A 23,012-nucleotide genomic window follows, 5' to 3' on the forward strand; every position below is an offset into this window, starting at 1 on the left:
GGCGATTTGCCATGCGTTCCTGTTAATTCATTCTGCTCTGTAAAAGGTAAACCTAGCTCCCACAGCCTTTTGTTGTGGAAAGTTCCAGTGCACGGCAGAAATGAAGCCATTAATGAGGCTTTTCACACTGGAATTGCATATTCGTTTACATCCATTTGAAAATCTCCAGTGGCAATGTGAAAGCACTTTTCCCAGGATCCCCGAGTCTGGAATTCACTTTAGGATCTCTGGAACAGTTTCTGGCAGAACTCAAGACTTCACCATCCCAGGAGTTTGGAGGGCAAGTAATAAATGGTCAATACCTGCTACAATACACGTTCATTCAAGAAGTTCAAATTCATCCTTTGTCCAAACCAGGATTTAGAATTTTGGAATCACCAGACAAAACGCCACCAAGAACCCCACTAGCTCTTGGTTCGAAAGAATGAGTTTTTCTCTCTGAAAATTCAATCTGCCACAGTCAAATTCCCAGAATAAACTCCTTCCCGTCGTTCACACTGCCTGCTGACTAGAAGTCCACACAAGGAAGCCAAACATAAAATCACTTTCTCAAAAATTTTTGGGAATCTTTATTTTTTTAAAAGCTCCAAACTTATGTAGGGTTACAGCAAATGAATTTGATTGACTATCACACAGGTCTGCATCCTCAGGGTTGTGCGGGTCCTGGACACAAGGCTGTCCGCATGCAGTTGTCTGAGTATACAGACGACTGGTAAGTCTTTTTTTTGAGAGAGAGAGTTCGGTGTTGCTGGGGGTGTTTACTTCATTTTAGCTCCCTAAGGAGGTAATAGGTAAATAAATACTTAAAGATTTCAGAGTATTCCCTATGAGCTACCAGGATAAAATAATCATCAGCACAGATGCTTTTAAGAGCACTGAGAGGAGCCAGTTCCATCAGAGACACGGAAATCATTTCAATTTCAATTTCACATCAAGTGCTAACAGAGGACTTCAGAGCAGGCATCTGTGACCTAGCCAGCACTGCTCTGGTTTCAGAGCGATATGCCTTCCATGGCAGCTCCCTTTCACATTCACTCATTGCAGATATCTTACTCAGAAACACAGGTTTGGGAACTTCCAATTAATTCTGTCCTTTAGTCCCAGAGAAAAATCACAAAGCTTACTGTCTCTACAGCCTGACCCCAGATAGACCAAACCAGAACAAAATCAAACAAGCTGCTCCTTCAGGTAGCAGAGAAAGTACACTGTGGAGAGGGAAGGTTAAGGAATAGTATGCCTTGCTCATTAAAATGTAGGAAGATTAATATCACAAGTACATCTCTGTAGTTGCATTCGTGGAATTATCAGGAACTAGCTGAAGATAAAGTGCAGATCCGCAGATCCTTTCTGGGTATAAGAGGGCTAATATCAGCCCGAGAAGAGCCACAGAGATGGAAGAGACTACTGCTCACAAGGCTCTCTTCATAGAAGGCAGCTAGCTAAGGAAAGAGGCACAGCTATGGAGGGAATGCTAATTCTGGGCTGGTTTATTATCTGCTTGAAGTAATGAAATGAGCCAGGGTGGCATTTCATCCTTGAGGTTTAAGGTTTATTTTCAAATCCAGAGAAAATGAAGCTCAGGGATACTGTGAACTCATACTGACAGATTTCACACAGCTTACCCCAAAATTAATAAATGCCTTGGTGGTGTTCCTTTCTTTCTTTTTTAATTAAGTGATTTCCAGATAGAGTAGACAGGAGTATTAAAATTAAAGGATACACCGAATCTTATTACTACTTTTGCTGTTCTGCAATTCCAGTGAGAATTTTACCATTTCCGGAAGCTCTCTATATTTCTGACTAGTTTTTGTCTTGTTCTGAGGCAAATTTGATGCCAGTTCCAGAAGATGGGGAAAGTGCTATGCAGAATTAATTTCAACTGCAATTCCCTATTTCAAAGTATCTCTTTGAAGGTAGTAAGTACATGCAGCAGATTTGATATTCTCAGAACATATGCATCACTGCATATCTACTTTGCCTGACAGTTTAAGTGAGACATTTAAATATTCTCTCTTGATTGCAGTATTCCATATTTCACCTAAGTCCCACAAAATCCTTTGCTGTCAACATTTTCCTTCTATATCACACAGTACCTATCACGACACATTCTGAATCGTAAGGAATATCCACAGAGCAGAAATACTAGGTATGCCCTATGGCAAAAGGCAGATTAATTGCTAAAATGAGAAAGAGATCCAAAACACTGCTTGGGGACCACTTTGCAATAGTATCTCTTGCCAAAGGCAGGTTTCTAACAAAAAAAAAAAAAAAAAGGTCCTTTATGAACCCTCAAAATTATCAGTACAAGAGCTGCACATACATAAAAATTAAAGGAAATAGCCCTCAGGTTTAAAAATTGAGCTTGTTTTAAAATAAAACCAAAAAGCACAAAGCTGACTTGTCAAAAATTAAATTTGATTAAAAGCTTGCCAGGTTTTTTTTGTGTGTGCAAGAAGAGAATGTGTTTCTAGTAAAAATGAGAGAGACCTCTGAATACATGACAGCCAACCAGTGGGGCCTCTCATTCAGAGATCTGGGAAACTGTATTCATACACTTGGGAATTATGGATTCTAGATTGGAGTTGACCTTAAAAAAAAACCAAAAACCTCCCTGCAACAGAAATTGATGAGCTCTGAATTTTTCTTACTTCATTTTAGTTTAGCTTTCTGCATAGAAATATATCTCCTTGCTAGTAAGCTGCTGAGTCTGAGCTTTTCAGGCTCTAACTGCTCCCGAGCTAGACTATACAGTTCCCATCCTACACCTGAGAGCAGGTGTGTGCACTCAGATCATGGAGTCCACCTAGAGCAGCATTCAGTCTCAGAAGTGGCCAAAAGAAGAAATCCGAGGAAGCACAAAATAACCATGTGACTATATATGATAATGTTCCACAGTACCCTGCCAAGCTTCCAGTCTGAAGCTCTGGGACTTCACAAGAATTGAGCACCCCCCTTAGGCACTGCACTGGAAAACAGAGCATCCGCTTGCTCTCCATTCTCCCTGCCATTTATGATGTTACTGACTCTTTTTATAACCGCATCCCCCAGTACTCTTCTTCCAGAGCAAGGAATACATATGTATGCAATCCACTTGCAATAAAGTCATTCAAACCTGCAATTGTCTTTTCTTCCCTTCTCTGAACTTTTGAAGTTTGCTGTTGCCTGCCTAAAACAGAAAGACCCTGAACCACAGACTGCTGGAGGTGCAGCTGCGCTGTAAATTATGCTCTTGCTTGGCAGACAGTTTACACAGAAATTAGGGAGATCACAATGACCTTCATCACACCCAAAAGCATGAGATGAAAAGCCTCAGCATAAACCAGAACACAGCTACCAAACTGCAGGTGAGGCTTTGAGGTCTAACACATGATCATAGAGGCTGACTGGACGGAGCCTGCGGGGTGAAGACGTGAGCCAGCTGGCTGCCCAAGCTACCTCTCTTGCTAGGACCATAAGGCCTTAGTCACCACCAAGTGAAAGCTTATGATTTTTCTGTCACATGGCTCTTGCATCATGATGCCATTCACTACATCAAAATACCATTTGCACTCACCTACTAGAAACATATATATATATTAAAAAATAAATAAATTTGTTTCTAGGATTTCAAATGTCTTCCCTGAGTTTCTGCTTAAATGAGAAATTAAAAACCTAAAGTCTGTTTAGAATTTTATTTTTATTTAATTCCCCCCACCCCCACCCCCACAAATAAAGGTGAAGTTTGACCATCTCTAAGGCAAAATGAGTTCTTTGTTACTTTGAAGTTGGGATTTTCCCAGTATTTTTTCAGATTTTAGAAAAATGTATTTAGCTTTCTATTATATAACATCTCAGAATCCCACCATTTTAAAAATAAAACAGTTGCTTTCTCTTCTGTAGTACCTATTAACACTAAAACAAATTAGACAGAACAGAAATATTTGAAGTGCCATCTAACATTAATGGGCAAGAGAAGCAGTGCTGTTTAAGACAACCAAAGCACTGAAAGGGCTTCCCACGCCCCATAAAAGGGATGAGGATCTCTCCAGGTCTGCATTAAGATACTAAAAGTTAAGACATGGAATTAAGCACCTTTTCAGTTGTCGCACATTTACTGTGTGATATGGGACACATTAACTTATTCCATCTTACAGTTTATAAAATAAACACACATTTGTCTATTCTCTTCTCCTAAAACGCTGAATAGATGGAAAACTCTGAAGTTCACAACTCTTGAGGTCTTTAGGGATGAAGAGCTAGAGAAGCACAATTTTAGCAGAATGACTGAGGACATTATGAAAGATGAGAACATCACTAACAATATTATATTAAATTTAACTTTTATTTGACATGGTCCTCAAGACCATAAACACAGTGCAACTGCTAGTAGTATGAGGTCCTAGTGGAGCACAGATTTATTTTATTTTTTTTTTTAAGAATCACAAAACTGCATCTTATTATGAAATTGCCAATATTTGTGAAAGACCAAGTTTATTTATGCTGTGATTTGATAAGACAATGGAGCACCTACTCAGAGACTGCCAAGTTATGATTCACTGAGCACACTCAAGGTTAGACCCAGACGCCAATAAAGATTCATTAAGTATGAAATACAATATCAGCAGTGTCTTTGTAATGACCTGACCGCTAATTTTGGCTCAGAGTACTTGAATTCCCCAATGAAAGAAAGGCAAAGGGGAGCAATTTAAGAGCTTTTAACCACAAATGTGATAATGTAAAATATTTGAGAATACACTGAGAGCTATATAAAAGTGAGAGTAGGCAGTGTTGCAAATTAATAGCATTTACTTAGATTTTTATTTATTCTAGTGCAAAAATTGATTAATTTTCCTAGTTATTTTAATGTTATTATGATTACTGCACCAAAACAATACATTAAAATTACATGTATCATTTTATTTATATACAATGTCACACCAGAACACTAAAACAGTTAGCTAACATAATAGCACCTGGAGAAAGGAATAAAATTCATGCATAATTTTTCTATTCTCATCAATACTCTTCATAAATAAATAGCATGAGAAATAATTAACTAGTAGAAAGAAAGATTAGATTTTCAAAAGAAGTTGAATTGTGTGGGAAGAAATACTGAAGTTGATATGTACTTTTTAAAAGAAAATGGAAATAAAATAAACAAACAAAAAGAAACCTTACAAAGCTGGTAGATTAATAGCTTTGTGTTTCTGTTAAATTTTATAGGCTGTTTTCATGCCAGATTATACTTGCTTGACTCCCAAGAAGCATTATAGGCAACCAATAGTGAAATCGGACTGAATGAAATTTTATCCTGGATAAAATTTTATGTTCTTTTACTTTAGACTGAAATTAATTTTTCAGCACACTACACTTTGCAGTGCAATTAATTCCCAGAGTAACAATCACCATACCACTTTCTCATTTCACTTTTTAAAGCATTAGTGCCTTGTAACACAAATAAGGGAAACCAAATCACAGACACTTATAATAGCTAACAAAGCCATTTCGCCTCCAAAACACTTCTTAAATTCGGTCTCATTAGCAATAATTCTAAATTACGATTGCAGGCTGGTCAAAGTTCTCTGTGAAATGAGTTTCTGGTGCTAATAACTTCTGACTGGACAAATGTCCTTATTGCAATCTGTATGACTTGATAAATATGTTAGCTTTGACAGACAGAATGCAGAGGATTAACTAGATTTTGATACTAGATTATTCATATCACCATACATAAAGATCATAACTAAACCTAGTCTTATTTACAGTCTGAAAAAGTGTTTTCCTTGATGCCGACATTAATGATAACATGCAAAATATTTTACTCGATTTAAAGAAAAAAAAATTATCAAAATTTATCTGAATGAATAAATTGATAAAATGATAAATTTTATATTATGTATGGCATCACAGGTTTTTCTACACTGGAGCTTTAAACCGACTTTTGCAGGATCACAATTAATGAATATCTGAGTTTGTCTTACCTTTTAACTGCCTTGGAAGACTTTTACTCCAACAAATTAAAATTAACCTAAAGCTTAGACCTTTTGATTCTCATTATCCCAGGTACACTGGACATTTATATGCTGTGTAAGAAGAAATAAAGTATACCATATACATCAATACTTGCAAGGATTCCAGCATTTTAAGATTTGCATAGATTTGTCTTGCATGGGAGCAAAACAAATGTTGTATACGGCATGGAGCTTCTACCACAGGACTAGCACTAAATTCTCCTTGAAGAAATGCACAATGTTTATTGCTACCTATAAATTCCATTTCTTTGTCTGAATTTTGGATCAACATTGTAGAATTTATATTTACACCTGGAATGTTGTGCATCCTCCTGAGTCTGTACTCTACAACATAATCAGAATAATGTAAGATCAATTGTATTTATGAGATGAAGCACCACATTATACCACAATTCTCAACTTTTTTACTGCGGAATGAAGCTATTTAAAAATGCATTTAATCATGCATAATATATAAAAGGCTTCTAATTTTGACTTATCTCTGCCATTTTAGATTAAATATTTTAGTTATGTCATAAAGAAAACCTAGAGTTTGTGCTGACTACATCCTATATGTCTTTAATACAGGGAATCCTCAAGCAGGAGCTGCTGGACTTTTATGATTTGCAACATAAGATAATGTTTTCTCCTATACCTGCCATGCACTCTAACGAGATATAAGCAGTAAAACAATACATGCTACAGATTGACACAACGTTACATTAAAACATTTTAAGAACATGCAATATAGAAGCCATTATTTTGTATTACTTAACTGTCTAAACATTTGCTCTGTTTCTTTGTTAGACTTGTAGTAAAAACATATTCTTTTCTGTGTCATCCCCTGATTGCATCATCAGGGATCATGCTGACACAACTACATTTTTTCACATGTTCCACTCTAGTACTCCCATACGTATGCAGAAAGAAGAGTCTTGCAAAACTTATTGTGGGTTATACTCACATGAAAAAAACTGACTTTCAAACCTAGTCATTAGAAAATTAATATTTAAAAATATTCTAAGAAACTCTTCTATTCTTCAGTTCCTAGAACATCATAATTGTTATTCTTCAATAAAAAGTAACTTGTTTCACTATGGGTTTTCAGACATGTGGCAGCACAACTGTTAAGTTATTGGTGTTTAAAAATGTGTATTGATATACTCAGACTGGAAAAAAAAAATTAAGATAACAGAGTGCTTGACATATGGAGTGGCTGGAAATCATTCACAACTTCAGATGGTTAAGGGGATAGACTAATTATAAAAGCTAATTCTACCAAACTAAACCAAATCACTCTGCCTTAGTCTTCTTGAATATTTTGTATAACAAATACTGAAAATCCAAGTAGCTTCAGCTATAATTGATCTGCTTTACTGGTTTCATTTCAATCCCCATTTCTATCATTCTGAAGTGGTAGAAGCCTTCTTATCAAACCTTTACCTTCAAAATAAATACCTTATTTATACACAAAACACGTCTTGTGACATTTTAATCTCTTTCATTGTTACTGGCAGTTGTTAAGTTCCAGTTTAAGCCTTTATTTATTCATAGGAGAAGTACCTGCCCTGAAAACTCATGCACTAAAAGCAATGTGCACCATAAGAGCTTACAGGTCACTGTTTCTTTAGCAAATAGTACACTCAGACAAGAAGTATTAGAAGAAAATAAAATTATTCCTGGAATTTCACCTAAGGGTAATTGCAAAAGAATCACTTTGTGTTTTCCTTATCTGTTCACAATGAACATATAATTCTCATAAGATACGTTATATTCATAAATGTAATATACACCTGAAAAATCAAATTTAAAAGTCAATGCTGATTTCATTAGGCTTACAACAGCAAATATAAATTACTGCTTTAATTGTGGGAGAAAGAAAAAAGTACACCTTCATAGTTTAAAAATATCTAAGGAGCAAGGCAGTGGGTAAACAGAATGTAAGATGAAACACCACATGATCAGTAACCCAGCGGTGCAGACAAGGTAGAATGAAGCATGATTAAGAAACAATAGTTTACAGAGAATTGAAGATAACATGGGTGAAAAAAAAAATCAAGTAGTCCAAAATTGCAACATACAATAATGTATTAGAAAAGCAGAAGTTCTCTAAAAAGAAACAAGCATGTCAGCAAGGAAGCAGCCAGAGCACAAAGGATCTGGGAAGAAAGTGGCAGGCAGTATTGATAGAGCATGGAATAAGTGAAGTAAATTGCCTCAGAGTTCAGTTAAAAGCCACAAAACAGCGATCAGGAATTTTATTTCTTAATGAGAACATGTGCTTAAAAAGAAGGGAAGAACCAAGATAACTAAATAATTTCTATGAAACTCCAAAATCAAGAGTTACAATAGCTTCTGGCTTAAAGAAGTCTATGAAGGCACTGATAATTCCTTTGGTGCAGACTGTCACCTGGAATAGCCTAAAATAATTAACTAATCTCCATTCCTACAGCTTCCCAACCACACCTGCCATCTCCGTAGTCATGAAAAATGGCAATCAATTCTATGAAATGTTTATGTGATATATTGCATTATAGTCATCAAGAGAGAAATGGAGTAATAAAATGTATTTCTACCAATTAACTGTGTCCTCCAATAAAGCGTGTGGTACTGGGGAAAAGTTCAAACTGTCACCTGCAGCCAGGAACAGAGTGTAAGATACTGCCCATATTCTCACAGAGATGGAGATCTGGTTGAAACTGGCAAACAATATTTGGTTATTATTACAGTAAAATTATTCCTCTCTTTCATCTGCTCACATCCATCAACATTCATGGTACTATATGTAACAAAGCTGAGTTTCAACGTCCAAAGAGAAGGCAGGAAAAAAAAAACAAAGACCTCAGACTATTTTAAACCCAAGGCAGCAATTTGTTTTTATACTTTGAGGTTGTGCTGATCTAGTTCTGAGGAACTTTTGCTTCACTCTTATCACACAATACTCTGAGTTTCTCCTGAACATTGCTTTAGGTTTGTACAAAGAAGCTAGACCTGTGTCATCGGTGTGGTTCAAGTCTCTAGGTAGAAAAGTAAAAGCTGAAGAGTCAAGCACATGGCTGAGCCATATCACACTGACTTGAGCTCAGAAAACATGATGATGAACAAGACAACAGCCAGAAACATGCAGCATTTTGTAAAATAAAACACAATTTGTAGTTAAAGATTATACTAGTTCCCCAAAATACATACAAGCTCAGCAAACTGCTGAGTCTTTCAAAAGCACAGCATTCATCTACTAACTTTTAAAGTTCAACTCTTCGAGTTGTTTACAGAATCACAGCACAGTCTGCTATCACACCATAGAATGTCAGTATGTAAAAACCATAAGGAGGACAGCTCCAAACTTCTCTCCAGCAGTGGTCAGCAGTGCATATTATTTTTTTTTAGTAAACCATTCCCACTTGTAGCAATCGGTGTTTTCTGGGTTTCTTGAATTAAAGCTTGTCCATCAGTATATTAATTAGCTACCTATGGACTCCTCTTTTATGAATTTATCCAATTTCATATGGAACTTCAGTCAAAAATAAAGATCAAGAGGTTAGTGATTTAATTTCTAGATCATGAGCATGAAATTATCTAAAAGCAAAAGGAAAATATTCCCATTTCTATAATGATTCATAGTGACATTTAAATGAAAATTGCTCAATTCACAAATCAAGGCAGTATTTCCAATTTTTGTATGTCAAAAATATTTGCATTAAAATAAGATAATTTAGTCTTCTTAGACCAATATAAAAAAATAACACTGTAGTAATATTTTTCAAGTGTAAAAAAGTAAAACTCCATCAATATCCATAAATGTAACACAATTAAGATAAATGCAAAATTAATGACTCTGGAATTACTAATTTACTGGCACATTTACAAAGGGCTAAATTATCATCTCACCACAAGATATGGGAAATGAGTGATAAAGATATGATTTTCCTGACAAAACTGAGTTTTTTCAATATAATGAAAAATTCCAATATAAGCCAATCTTTTTAAATTACAGATTTTATTCTAGTCTGTTCAGTGTGTTAAGGAACACACTATCCCCCCATTGTGCTAGCTCCGAGGGGAACACCAAAACTAAAAACCCCACTGATTAAACCAAGTGAGGTATACGCTAGCAAACAAAGATGTTTACCACCGTTTTCCCTTAATGTGTCCCCTACCCATGCCAAAGATTTACCAGTTAAAGTGGTTTTAAATGAGGTCTTATCCTTATGCATAAGGATCAAAGAATTAACCTCTGATAACCTGCAATTTTTTTTCTGATACGCACAAAAAAGTTGTCCTGTAATCTTTTGGGGGAGGTTGTAGCAAAGAGCAGGGTGCTGGGGAAAATTTCAAAACTGTCACCTGCAGCCAAGAATAAAATGTAAGATACTGCCCATATTCTCACAGAGATGGAGACCTGGTTGAAACAGGTGAACAATATTTGATTATTATTACAGTAAAAATATACCTCTTTTTCATCTCTCACATGAAATCTCCAAGTACAGTCTAAGTGCATTTTTCCACAGCATAGCTTGCTTCTCCAACTCCAGCTTGTTTTTAAAACAAAGACTCAGGTACAGAGCAATTATTTCTTTTTTTCTTGCACAGAACATTTCTGTTGCATTTTTCCATTGCACTGAAATGATCCATCAGAAATCAGAGCACAAAATTTTTCTATAACATAGTATTTCTGTAGTGCTTTGTGTGACTATGATTGCTGTAATTTAACCTTCATGATAAAAAACAGATTCATCAATAAAACTACAATTTATAGTATTAGTTTGAACTGTCTATTTCTTCCATGAAACACCTTTCTGTTATGATTTACTCAAACAGTTTGTGCTCCCGGAGTACTTGCACAGAACTGCCAGAAGCAATCTTCCAAGATATGCTGTGCTAGCTTAAAGGACAGAGAAATGTGTTTGATCCAAGAATACATAGCTATATCTATTTGTTTGGACAGTAAAATAAATTATAAAGTGTTTTCTATAATTTATTGTTTGTTCCCTTCAGTGTAACTAATTTTAAAACATATACCAAAGTTAATGTGGCATATTTACATGGTATTGAAATCAAGATGCTACCCAAAATCAATTACTACACTGATCTTCTTACTGTTGTTACTGCACCAAAGACAAAGCACCAAATGACACAACATTTCAGAAAGGGAACATAAGCTACACAATATTCTTCCTTCCAAACTTAAAATACCAGAAAAACAAAACAAGAGAAAAAAAAAAAAAAAAAAAAATCACACTTCTACCCTGTGCCCCCCCCCGGGATTTTTGACTTTGTACCATCTCAAAATAGAAAGCTATCTCAAGCACGTATGTCACACTCTGTACCTGCTCTTACAGAAGCGCACTGCAGTACTACCTTACAGAGCTGCAGTCCTCAGCTGCTCTTTCCAGAAATACTAATTCTACAACACAAATGTTTTAAGATCCTTTTGTCTGTGTACATGGAAAGAATTGCCTGGACATTTTTGTGAAATCCCACATTCAGAGTTCATCTTTAGAAGTAATTTGAAATCAGTTACCATCTTATTTATAAGTACATTTTAATCTATCAGTAAAATTGATCAACAGCAAGTTTTCAGTAGGATTCTTTCCACCCCTTCTATTACCACTAAAGCTGGTTGATCTCCAGTGTCAAAGACTGAAGTACCACCAGAATTTGAGCACTATGAGATGCAGGCTTCAGTGGGTTCATGTTGTTCCTGGGATGTTGCCCTTCAGCCTAGCAAAAGCCTCAAATCTAAAAATCGATACGTGCCACATGTGAGACAGTTTGTCTTATTCCCTCAGAAAATGAAAGTTAAAGTCTTGTTTCTTTTTTTTCTGAAGCTCTAGCGATTCAGGTTACTGATATGAAATATCTTTGAACAGACATCTAAAGTTTGAACGGAAGAGCTCAGCTTTCTGCAGCTAACATACATAAGAAATTTATTATCTATGAATGGGTTGGAGGAGGACATGCTCACCTGCTAGTATGCAGGGATGCAACAGGAAAAAAAGACTTAGCACAGTACACAGTAACACATGCAACACCAGTCCTGAAGCATCACATTTGGATACAAGTGATTAGACAATTTCGCTGAACAGCTGCACAGCCACCACAGAGCTTAAAACAATCCATACAAGTAGGAAGATTGTTCGATATGGGTTTTAAGCCATCACTGCCATCCCAATTAAAAAAAACCCCCCACACACAAAAAAGCACTGTCTACCATATGATCCAACTAATTCCTGTCGCCTATCTCCTTCCTTCCTATTTTTCATCTCATGTAATGAACAAAATCTTAATTAATCTAGGACAAAGAAAGCCTCTCCCAGGTCTTTGTTTTGGGGTTTCTGGAATGGATAATTCTTCAGTTTTATAATTCTCAGATTATTGTGGCTGTGCAAAATAAACACTTGCCACAGCAGAGTGGAGGGAAAGGAAAAATAATGGAGGAAGGAGAGTGGAACAAGCACCCGTGGAAGCTAGTGGGGAGCCTTCTTTTTGAAGAGCCAGTGCCGGCTTGCAAGGACACGGAAGTACAGGGTAGGGCAATTAAGAAGGCTAATGTCAACAAACAAAACTTGAGCATTTTTTTGGTATTCATCAAAAGGAAGATTAGTTTTAAACATTTGAAGTTCCAGTTACAGCATGAAGCCTGATGTTTGTTATAACTAAATGCTTCAGTTAATTTACTCTGAAAAAATCCCCTGCTTTTCCAGGGAAAAAAAAAAAAAAAAAAAAAAAGCAGCATCTAATCTCACTTTCAGTCTGCTTTTGTGTCCCAAACGTGCTTTACATAGTGCTAGGCCAGTCGTGATAATCTTAAACTCCTGATTCACTTACATAGAAATTGTGATTACCTGAAATTTAATGCTGTTGTAAAGAGTTTCTTTACCCCCACCCTCACTGGAAGCTGCTTAGAATTATTAGAGCCTGTGCACTTAAAAAGCACACTGCGCACACTTCTAGGGTCCATTTGGTTTTCCAGTCTTAAAGAAACTGTTCAACTAGGGGAAGGAGCATGATGGGTTTACTGTATAAACATATAGAGTGTAATTCTATTCAAATAAGAAGATAAAAGTAACTATAGTGTCCAGGGAAAATGAGATGAGGCAGAGTAACTTTTGAACTGGTAAGTGTTAAAAATCCAAAAGGTGAGAGAGAAGTAACTATGCTGACCAGCGCTGTGTACATTTGGAATACATCGTCAGCTTTTAGAGCCGATAAAACAGACAAACTAAGCTGAAAGTATTTTAGATTAAGCAGGCATCTTCCTACCTAATTACACTGTGGTCAAATAAATGCAAGAAAGGTGGGAGTGAGGAGGATAAATGGTGTATTTGCCTTCAGTTATCTGTGTAGGAGGTTGTGGTGGTTTGACCTTGGCTAAATGCCAGGTACCCACCCAGTCGCTCTATCACTCCCCCCCTTCCCCTTGTTTTCTCAACAGGGCAAAGAGGGGAAAAGAAAATAAGGTAGACCAACCCTTGTGGGTAAAACAAAAGCAGTTTCAATACAAGCAAAGTGAAGCAAAGGTCTGTGTGAGTAAGGAAAAAAAAAAAAAAAAAAAAAAGACAGATTTATTCTCTCCTTCCCATGAAGAAGCAATGTCGGGCCTTCTCAGGAAGCAGGGCTCTGATAGGCGCAGGGGTTGCTTTGGAGGACCAAGGGTGACACCCCACCCCCCCCACCCCCCTTCCTCCTTTCTCCCAGCTTTATACTGAGGAGATGTCACATGGTCTGGAATATCCCTTTGGTCGGTTTGGGTCAGCTGTCCTGGCTGTGTCCCCTCCCAAGATCTTGCCCACCCCGTCCCACTGGGGGGAAAAATGTCAGAAAGAGCCTTGGTGCTGTGTAAGCACTGCTCAGCAGCAGCCACAACACCAGGGTGCTGCCAACACCCTGCCAGCTCCCAGCATAAACCACAGCACTGTGAGGGCTGTGGCAAGGGAAAACCAATTCCAGCTCAGCCAGACCCAGTACAGAGGTTCTTCTCTCACAATGGTGCTCCAGTGGCAGTTTAGGCTAAGCTAACATTCCTGACCAAACACAATACCTGCTGGAAGCTCTATCACAAATAAAGAGCAGAGTAAAGAATTAAAGCTCTTAAAAAATACTAATAAATTCTCTTTACAGCTCTTTTCATTGAAATGTTTCTGAGCGCTTCAAACTGAAGAATCATACAGAGATTATAGTCTCTTTGCTACTCAAAATATTGATAAATGACCATTCACTAAATCCCTTCATGAAAGCTATTAACAGTCTGCTCCTTACTACTGCTCCTGAAGTTCCCTCATGCTCCACAGACCAAACAGAGGAGTTCAGCATCATTCCTGTAACAAGAAAAGGAGCGAGGAGTTCAGCATCATTCCTGTAACAAGAAAAGGAGCGAGGAGTTCGGCATCATTCCTGTAACAAGAAAAGGAGCGAGGAGTTCGGCATCATTCCTGTAACAAGAAAAGGAGCCAGCAGCTCGAAAACCTTTGCTTTGTATGAATACAGGTTATGCCAAATTGAGCAGTCTCTTGAAGACACCTTTATTCATTATCTAAGCATTAAATTGAATGTATGTAAGGTTTCAGAAAACAGGCTAACATTACAAAAACAGCAAGCAAGCTGTATGCATCTTCTCAAGAGATCATTTAGTCATTAATATCAGTAACAACTCTAAAAGTGAGTTGACTCAACATTTTCCATTAATTTATAACATAAAAGTACCAGCATTTATAACATTTGAGAATCATTTTTATCATACCAAAAAAAATCATGTTATATATTTACAATATTAAATAAGAATTAAATTGAAAATAGAATAGGTGACAGTTGTTCAAAGTGGAATTAAATTTTAATTATAATGAATTATTCTTTGAAGTTACTAGTTTAAATCACATTGAACAGCAAGTTGGACCATATGACTATTTTTGTTAAAATACTTAATATAAAATATTAAAATATGCTAATACTCTAAAACAGTGATAAGAAGGAAGGCTACATGAGGCTAATTTATCCTACTTCATTCTTTCATAACTACTTTACTGTTTTCTTCCTGCTGTGTGGAAAGCTATTTTATGTTGATGCCAAAGACTGAATGTTATGTACTTTTGAAATGAAATCTAATACAAGAATTATTCAGTGAAGTGGCTGGTTTGATTTGTCTCTCTGCCTGTGTTTTCAGATAAGTGTTCTATATTTGAATGTGCTGTCTTGAAATACTTTTTACTTCTTCTCTCAGCACCAAAGATGAAACCATCGTAATCATCTCCAGCATTAAATGCTTTTAAGTTTTCTCTACAAGTCTATTTTCTTCCCTTGTTTCTTAAGAGAATTTTCTCTTTTTTCTAAATTTGAATTTCCAAAAGAAAAAGACTGGCTAGACTGTGTGGACTTTTTTTTTTTTTTTTTTTTTTAAACATACAAACATGCCAGAACTTTAAAGACAGCCAAAATGCAAAGCATAGTTCAAGTTGCTTCATTTTTTGTAGATATTTATTTCAATCTGTACCAAGACGATGAAAGCTCCACATTTGCAGAGCCATAAAAGCATAAATTTAGGAAACAGTAGTTTCTAAACACCTCATGTAACATAACTCCCTGAAAATCCTGAAAAATACATATCCCTGAATCTCCTAAAGACGCTCAACATGAACTACTACTTCCTCAAAAAATGTACCTAGCAAGTTCATATTTTTTCTTTAATACATATTAGTATTCGGAGACTGAAAAGAGAAAATTCATTTTGAGCAGATAAAAAAGGTTTATTTACAAAATTATTTTGATCTAATTGAAGTCTTTGCAATGAAGACATTCATGAACAGTTAAAAAATAAATTATTAAGCGGCAGATGAAAGATCTCCCTGTTGTTTGTTGGCTTTCTGTGCATTCTGTGGTAGTTAAATGCTGACAAACTTAGTATACATAAGAAAAAGCAACTAAGAATTTCAGGTTTTGCCTCTTCCCCTCCACCACTAGCTATTTAAAGAATAGCTTTCTGTAGATTCAGCTAATCTGGATTTTAGGACATATAAGAGTTAAAGACTTAATCAATGCACTTGAGCTCCCTGCTATGATTAAGAGAGGTCTGCAGAAAAATCCTTAAGTTTCATTAAACCTATGTATTCCATTACACAGGTAGTGCAGGTATAAAATAAATTGATTGTACCTTTATTCTTCATTTCTTTTGTTCATCAGCAACAAGCCTGAGCACTCATATTGTAGCTGTGTGATGGGGATGAAGTTAAGGATAAGAGAAGCCCACCTATGCTCCAATAAAAATAAATAGTTTTTTCCCCTTTCAGAATTGATAGCAGTACACATGTTTCTTGGGAAACATATTTCCTGGGAAACTCAAAGAACTAAAAAGCAAAGAAACAATAAGTGATATAGCTGATCTCCACTAGAATAGATTTGCCAATGCTTCATTTGACGAAGATCCTAACCTCTACACATTTATCAAAAGTAAACCTTAAGTGCAATGGCAATAAACGAGAAAAATATTTACTGTGCCTTTAAATATCCTTCAGAGTATGACTATCAAGGTTAGGCATTATTCTACTGAATATTCTACTGACTGTCAGTGAATTGCTAACCACCTTTTCATTTTCCAGTGTGGTCTAATTTGCCAAAAAATAAATAATGCTTTTAGACCAGAAATCAGAAAACAGAAATCACTCACATACGAAGGAGACTGTAGAACTATGAGCAAAATTCAGATGGTACCAAAAGTAACTAGCAACAATTACAGTTAAAATACTAAATGGGAATACAAAAATATTGCTGAAAACCTTTAATTTGTTGGCAGTAATTAACACAACTGTAGCCATCTCTCCTTTATTCATTATGTCTTTATTCTGTCATTTAAAACTATTTATAGTTACACTGGGTAGATTCACCATAATTTCCTTCCACCCACAACCATTTATAATTTTTTCCTCCCATAATTCTATAAACTTAATGGTATTTTTTATCCATTTCCATCTGCTGATAAAAAACAATCTGTCTTACTATATTTAAAAAAGAAGAAAATCAGGGTTCAGAATAGCACCCACAGAGCAGCACAGTTTTAAAGTGTCCATGTTGACATTCATTTTTCTTCCTTCTAATTCTGCAGATGCAAATTAGCTCAATGAGGGAACAGAATGGATAGTGATAAAGTGTTTAATCCACACTTAGAAATAACGAGTCTAGCAAAGTAATAACTTTTGACATTTAAGTCCTTTCTATTTTCTCTTATATGAATCTGAAACATGAATGATTATTTGCTTCTCAAGAATGTGATTCCCAATCTAACCTTGAGCAAAGCGATAGAAAAATCAGAATAAAAATACACTGTAATAAAATACTCAGTGACATGGAAGACAGTGCACATTTAAAACAGTCTCCAAAAAAAATCAGTTCAAAGTTCACCTGGAATATTCCTCGATGTTGCCCCAATTTTTCTTTAGGCACTGAAGGAAGCCACTACTTTTCAACTTCCAAGTCAACAAAAGTGCAATCTAAATACTAAACTCCACCATGTAAAAATGTTCTGTCACAGCTGGCATGACATAGTGGTGACAACCTCAACTTCCCTGACTAAACGGATTTTACAAAAATTCTCCAGTATGCAGGAATATGTAAACTGAGGATTACATTCCAGCAATTCTTAATTCACAGGTTCTATGTTAAGAAATAAATGGCAGAAAATTATGCAGGTGACTTATTTTAAAATCCCACTTAAAACCATATTGGAAGGAATATCAAACAGATTATTTTATACATAATGATGTCTGCACCAGAGACACCTGGCTGTAAGAAAACCAAATACACAATGGACCTAGGACACTGGTAATGTCTTGTAGTATATATTTTAATTTGGTCTTTGATATCAAGTAAGACAGTTATACTGCTGGGAAGTGCTCTGAGCTGCAAGGTGCATAAAAGATCCAAAGCTTTGCAGGTCCTATGACAGTCCAGGCAACAACAACATGGTTACCCACAATCAGCTCTATAACCTACTTAGATAACCCTGCAGATTAATTCTTCCACTTAGAGGTAAATGCTCCATCAATATAATATAGGTGTTAAATGTACTTTCAATACAACATATTAATTCAAGCCAGACTTTTTTTTTAAACTTACCTGAGTAAAAATGTTATTTTATCTAATTCAACAGATATACTCCCCCTATATTCAGAACTATAACTGCTTTGGTCACAGACACACCCACATTAAACCAGAAAACAGTTCAGTGGAATTAGGAACATAGGTCCAAAAGTACTGAACAAAAAGGTGCATTTCTTTGCTTTTTGATCGTTTTAATTCTTCATCAGGTTCCCAGTTTCTGTGTAATATCTTATCACAATGTTTTTTTGTCTCTATTCTTCATCCATTAAATAAAGCTCCCATAATTTATTCAGGTCCCTTCTATATCACCCCTACTGCCCTTTCAACGCACTATGCTCTCCAATCCCTTCTCATGACTGAGCTTTCTCTGCCTTTCTTCAGTGACGATACAGACACTCTTTCCCTGTAACCACTCCCTGATTCTGATGACACTTGTGGCGATTTAACCACTGGCAAAAGGTTCAAATACAAATGGAGGGGGGGTGGGGGGTGGAAGCAGTCAATAACCTCAACCAAAAACATGACAAAAATTATCCATTCTAAGAAGAAAAGAAGCCCCCAAAAGATCATATAAAAACTTCCTTATCAATGAGAACATGTAAACCAATTACACCTTTCTAAAACTTGAGTTTTATTTAGTTTGTTTTCTGGGATTACACTTCTGAATGAGTTCATTGACATCAACTGAAAGCAGCAACCTTAAAGTGAATGGCTGAAATAAATCCTGGAACTGAAAGGTATTTAAGAGTGGCTGAGAAACTGGTCTGCTTAAGCATCTATTTTCAAAATCCAGTTCTAAATCCCACTCTCAACCAACCAAAAACCAAAAATAACATCTGTACCAATTTGTCTGATCAAATAGGGAAGAATTTAATGTTAAGTTACACACCAAAAATTAGTTAAATTGCAAATACACCCAAGAAAACAGTAAAGTACTTGTGGGTGGTTTGTAAATAAAAGCTGTATATTAATGGACTACAATATTCTGTATGAATTCTATACTAGGCTTTCATATACAAGTCTATTCAGAGCACTGCAGAGAATGAAACTTTCTCTGTTTAGGACCTTTCACTCTCACTTTTGGATTACTTGCTAGTATCTCTGTGTTCATCCAGACAAGTACATTTTACATTCACTAACATATAACTTCACTTATTTTAAATAAAAATTAATTTATTGATCAGGACACCAATTTACCAGTATTTGCTTGGAAACACATGGATGCAGTACATGTAATTTAATACTTTGCTAATATATGCAAAAAATCAGTAGTAAATTGCATCTGTTGATATGACACATATAAACCTCAAAATGAATGTCTGTAAAGATAGGTACCCACACGTATATACACCCACATACTAAAATGTGCAAACCAGAAATATATATGAATAAGCAAAAACATTTCAAACTCATACATTACACTTTTTTCACTGTGCATAAACACTATCATCCTAATAGTATTTGAAAACAGTTTAAAGACTGGTGTAAAAATCATCAGTGGAAAGAAATCCATTTCTCTTCATCACAAATGTTTGTTAAATTTAAATGATGATATTCTACTCCTTGGAAGAATGTTTGTCTGCATGTGGTATTTCATGATAAAAAGCTTTAAAGTCCCAGGCTTCTCTAGATAAACCCCACTGGCTTACTGATGCATGAATGCACTGAAATTGAATTACTGTACAACAGCAATTACTTTTCACAGTACAGTTATAATGAGAATCAGCTTCACAATGAACACCAGGTAGCTACAGTAGGAAAAGTTAATAAAAAGAAATATCTGATTTGCATTTTCTACTGCAGCAATGGTAGTTGCCTTGAAGAAAAATAATCCTTAACACTTGATTTGCCATCTTACATGTAAATCAACATTTTTAAAAGATTCTCTCCACTTGTAAAGAAATATTAATGAAAATAGAAATTTAACTGCATAGCTAAAGTTTCAATAATAGCTTTTTGAATATTCCCTAATAGCTTATTTATCTTTCATTTTGCTTTCTTTTCAACCTCCCTCTGTCTTCCTTTGTTGTTTTTTTTTTTTTTCCTATTACATCATTAACTAGGAAAAATAAAAGCACCAAATGAATAGCTTTAATTCCACTTCTTTTTCACTATCAAGTTTGTTGCAGTAATCATTTGTTACTGTGCATTACATCATCATGTTCTATTCCTCTTCAGCTTCAAATAAGTGGAGTCACTAAAGTATCATAAAACCTTCTAAAATTAAAAAAAAAAAAAAAAATTAAAAAATTACAGCTAACTTTAAATATGACTGATCAAGTACATTTCCTAGGGATGAAATCACTAAAAGTTAACAAAAGGCAACTGAAGCAATACCACAAGTGACAGCAGACTACGCAAGGCTCTCAAAGGGAACATCTGGGTTTGGCTGTAAAATTAAACCCACTGCTGAACAATGCAGGAAACATTTCTGCTTATGCCACCTTATGGGCGGTACGATTTCTCCCAACTCAAACATCTTAGTCTTAAGGTAAATGGATACATCTACATTTGTCACAGCTTAAAACAAAGCATTGACATTTAATCAAAACCACTCTTCAGTGGTTTTAACTTAAATTATGTCACAAATATTTCAAAATAAAGTCTGAAGTTGCCTCTCAAATTTGATCAAGTAGGACAGTATTAGGAAGGAAATAGTTAACAGGAATATCCTGCACTGACATAAATCTAAGGTAAATAGTGAATGCTGGGGGGGGGGTGGGGGGGGGTGGGAAAAGTTGCTTGCAAGGGTTTCCATCAGTAAGTAGATGACAAAAGGTTATATAATTGGTTTAGCACTTTCAGTTTTCCATTTATTTTATGTATCTGACAGCACAAAAATAGGACATTCTGTGATAGGATAATTGCATACTGAAGGGTAATTCAAACAGGGGATGAATATGATAAAAATCACACTGAACCAACTAATCATTATGAAAAGCAATGAGACAGAAAGATAAAAATTCAACCAGAATATAAAGGGGGAAGAGGGAGAAGAGAGTTCAAATGTGATTAGTAGCTTTGAACAAGTTAATGTGTTTGAAAGCATAAAGCAAAACAAAAAACCTGAAGGCCTTTCCAAGCCATCCTGTTTCTATATTTTCAGGTCTTTCTTCTTGGCCTTTTGTACAAATTAAGCATTTTATATACTGTGGCTTTCTGAATAGTTGTCACAGATTACTACATCTGCTAGAACCTGAAAAAGTATGTTGATTAAAATGTTTTATATAAAAAGTATTTTGAAGTAAGCCATGACTTTTGATGACTACTTGAAGCTAATTCAGCGAGCGGCCTAGGGTAACAGTTTGGGGTAACATTGGAACACATTTTCTGAGCACTTAGATTTGAACCCTCACAATGGTCACCCCATTATTTCTAGGGCTGAGAGATATTTTGTAAGGTACTCTTCATTTAGTACTTACCCCAACATTACCACCAGCAATATCTAAAATATTACTCAGAATTCTAGGTTTCAGTGTTCTTCATACAAGTCTTCATCAAAAGCTTAGGTCAAAATTCTATTATTTTACAGGCAAGATGATGCAGTATTTGTCTCAGCATGGAACAGAGTTCTTAGGTCCATAGAAGATTTGTAACTCCTATCTTTCCGGATATGAGGAGAAAATTAGCTATCATGTACCAAAGACAGTATTCATGCAAAACCTGCACTGTACCAAAGGATTTTGTACTTATTAGGACATAAAATACTCAGCACTATTTATTGCCAGAACATCAAAGGTCACTCACTACATCTCTAGCAACCAAGATGGACCACATTATGTAATTATGCAAAAAAGAACAACTTTATTGGAAGGTACACTAAACAGATAATTTTTTAATAGAACTGACCCTGTCCAAATCAAGCTTCTAGCTTCCTTCCCAAAGATGGAAGCCTTCCAAAGAAGGCTCTGGATTTCAGTCACTTTTTCCAGCACTAAAACCCTTTCACACAATACTATACGTATGGTTAAACTTCACAGAGTTTGGGCTCATTTTTACCCAGACCATGGTGGCCTATATTAGTCCTGTTTTATTTTTTTTCCTCCTTATATTTTTTTCCTCCTTAGATAAAAACACCATCTGTATGAAGAGGCCAAACCAGTTCTAAACACACAAACATTAGAAAACATTTGTTGCAAAGCTCTAATTGAGAGATGAACTGCTCTTCCCCAGTAGCACTCCATACTGATATAACATTGCTCCCCTGACCAGCAAGTGTGCAGCTTGCTGGTCACTTCTTGCTCTAAACAAGTGCAGCTCCGAGAATGTTTTGGGGTGGTTGCTTTGGTTTTTTTTTTTCCACATTGTTATGATCTCAGGGCAGCAGTTTTCTCTGCTAACAAACAAGGAAAACATCACTCACCACCACCACCCCCCAGTCAGTATTCTGCAGGCTTCTGGAAGCTGTTGCTCACATCTTAAAGTGCAATTTTTCTCTGAAAAACAGACTGTAAAAGTAGCATTGTGGGGTTCCATGTTTATTGTCTTTCTCTGTCTCCCTGCCAAGTGTGCTCAGTTTACAAGCTGAAATATGTTTTACACTTCACTGCCAGCCCAGAAAATTCAGCCTCTAAAACATATACGAATTCCTTCCTCCCTTCTGCACCATAACAAATAAAAGGCTGAAAGTGAAATTGTATCTACAGTTATACAAATGGAATCCCTGTCCTTGGGTGATGCCTCCAGCTCCACAGTTGAGACACAAAGACTTCCAACTCAACTGAGCAGACAAATCTGGCTGAAGGAGTAGCTGGTGGTAAATGGCATCATCATAATATCCTGTTAGTTTGTTGATACAAGTGATGTAACAGGAACTGTTAAATGCACATGACAATGAACTCCTATTTAATATAGTAAAACACAGAAATCAGAAATTTTCCCTTTTTTGTAGTAAAACTAATAGGACACCAAAACTACTACAAAAGAAGGATCAGA

The 23,012-nt window shown here is 35.9% G+C and overlaps 1 protein-coding gene across 4 annotated transcripts in view; it reads right to left on the reverse strand.

Annotated features, from left to right (window-relative positions):
* CACNA2D3 (calcium voltage-gated channel auxiliary subunit alpha2delta 3) overlaps window positions 1–23,012 on the reverse strand; it is a 470,721-nt gene that overhangs the window by 346,136 nt on the left and 101,573 nt on the right. The window lies entirely within an intron of this gene.

The sequence above is a fragment of the Athene noctua genome, chromosome 10, assembly GCF_965140245.1.
Source record: "Athene noctua chromosome 10, bAthNoc1.hap1.1, whole genome shotgun sequence".
Classification (NCBI taxonomy): domain Eukaryota; kingdom Metazoa; phylum Chordata; class Aves; order Strigiformes; family Strigidae; genus Athene; species Athene noctua.